The sequence below is a fragment of the Cornus florida genome, unplaced genomic scaffold (genome assembly GCF_030987335.1).
Source record: "Cornus florida cultivar Cherokee Brave unplaced genomic scaffold, ASM3098733v1 CherokeeBrave_3.0.0_Hap2_Chr08, whole genome shotgun sequence".
Classification (NCBI taxonomy): domain Eukaryota; kingdom Viridiplantae; phylum Streptophyta; class Magnoliopsida; order Cornales; family Cornaceae; genus Cornus; species Cornus florida.
Window position 1 is genome coordinate 31,660,987 of NW_026775578.1, and position 2,409 is coordinate 31,663,395.

A 2,409-nucleotide genomic window follows, 5' to 3' on the forward strand; every position below is an offset into this window, starting at 1 on the left:
AATATGGATGACATGAATCTATGATAATAATGAAATGTAAGTCATGCTAAGCAATGTGGGTATGAAATGCATCCAATGTGGAATATCACAGGCATTGTGCATATAAAGATAGCATAAAGACGACACAAGATGAATGGAGTGTGTATGTGTGATCTTTGAAAGTTCGATCGATCGAAGTGAAAAATGTTCAAAAGTTGGATCGATCGAAGTTAATTGGATCAATCCAACACTTGGATCGATCGAAGCATGAAAATGCACAGGTTGGATCGATCGAAGATAGTGAAATGAAGTTCATTACTTCGATCGATCGAAGCACAAGTTCGATCGATCGAACTGTACCAATGCCGATTCTGAAAAGTCGTAGATCTGTGAGATCTAGAGCACGGGGCCCACACAAACGTGTTTGTGGGCCCATCTACACACCAAACATCCAATCCTCAACACCCAAACACTCCCCAAATGCCACAAATCACATCACAATCCCCAATTTGGTTCGGCCGAATGGATATGTATATGTATATCATGTAACAGGAAATTTAAGCTTCAATAATGGACGATTTACACATTTATAACATGATTCAACATAGAAAATCAATAACATGCATCTATTTAAGCTTGGAATCAAGAAAATTGCATTCAGTTTACCGCTAAACCGAGAGAGATGAGATGAGAGAAAGGTGTTAAGCCGCAGGGAAAATGAGACTTGAGTTGGCCGAAATTTGCTCGCCGGAGATAGGGAAGATGATTGGGAATTGGGTTTTTGCCGGATTAGGATGAGATTGAGAGAAGAGGGAGACTAGGGTTCGGTTTCCTTTTGAAGTTGGATCGATCCAAAGTGATCGATCCAACTCGGTTATATTTTAAAAACACGATATGCAGAGTTCGATCGATCGAAGATGGAGTTTGATCGATAGAACTTAGGTCTCCACTCTTAATGGCATTTTTTTGAAATTTTGGATTTTTTTTTTTTTTTTTGAATTTTGAATTTTGAAAAATAATCAAAGGAAATTAAATTAATGAGATGTAAATTTCGATTGATCAAAGAAAGATTTCGATCGATCGAAGAGGATAAAGAATGTACAAGTTTAAGGGCTCAAGAGTTGGCACGTGCTGGAACCTTGGATCGATCGAACTTGGAATTCGATCGATCGAACATGAAAAATTTTGAAAAGTCCCGAGAGCATGCATTTTGGAATTTGGATGCAGGTCCAAAATTTTTTTAAGTGTTGGGACTCATGATCGATCGAACCACATGTTGGATCGATCGAAGGGTAGTTCAATCGATCGAAATAGTTTACGATTGAAAATTTTTCTAATTATTGGGTGCAAAATGAGAGCTGGATCGATCGAGTCCATAGTTAGATCGATCAAACCAATTTTCGATCGATCGAACCAAAACTTGGATCGATCGAAATTATGCCTAAATGCTCAAAATGACTTGAATGCTCATACAATCCCTTACTCAGTTCCTTCCAATGTGTATGAACCACAAAAACAGTATCTAGGCTTCGCAAGAATCAAAATGCAAGATAGAAATGAGGGAAGAATAGGGTTTTGACATCCTACGAGTTTCGGTGCTAGTCTTTAACGTCTCTAGCAAGACCTTGGGCTCTTTCAGCCCGGATCAAAGATCTTGCAATGCATCCCCTCCTTTTTGGGATGAGAGATGTTTCGAGTCACTCCCAACAAATGGTTCTTGGAAGAACTTGTTGGGGTAAACTCAAAAGACGTCTTGAGTTCCTTGTCAAAACTTTCCTTGGGCTTCCACGCCCTTTCACAACAAGAGTTTGAAATCACTTTTCTTGCATGCAATGCTGAAGATGAAGATGAAGGCTTTGAAACATTGTTCATACACAAAAGCTCATTCCTTTCACAAGCAAGATCATGATATTCCTCTACCACATTAACCTCTTCCTCATATTTGTCAAATGGATTGGGTGTGGGGTTAAAGATGTTCAACTTCACTCTCATGTGCCCAAAAGAAATCTTCATTATCCCCGTCCTACAATTTATGTTGGCATTTGAGGTTACCAAGAAAGGACGGCCAAGGATGACCGGAATTTGGTTCTTTGGATTGGGCACCGGTTCCGTGTCAATAACGACAAAGTCAATTGGGAAGAAGAACTTATCAATCTTAATCAACACATCCTCAATTATCCCCCTAGGCTTCTTAATGGATCGGTCGGCAAGTTGTAAAACCACCGACGTCGGTTTCAATTCACTTAGGCCCAATTTGACATAAACCGAATAGGGAAGAAGGTTAACACTAGCCCCTAAGTCAAGAAGTGCCCGGTTGATGACATGTTCACCAATGACACAAGATGTTGTAGGTGCACCGGGGTCCTTAAACTTTGGCAAAGTGTTGTGTTATAGAATGGAACTCACTTGTTCGGTTAAGACCACTTTCTT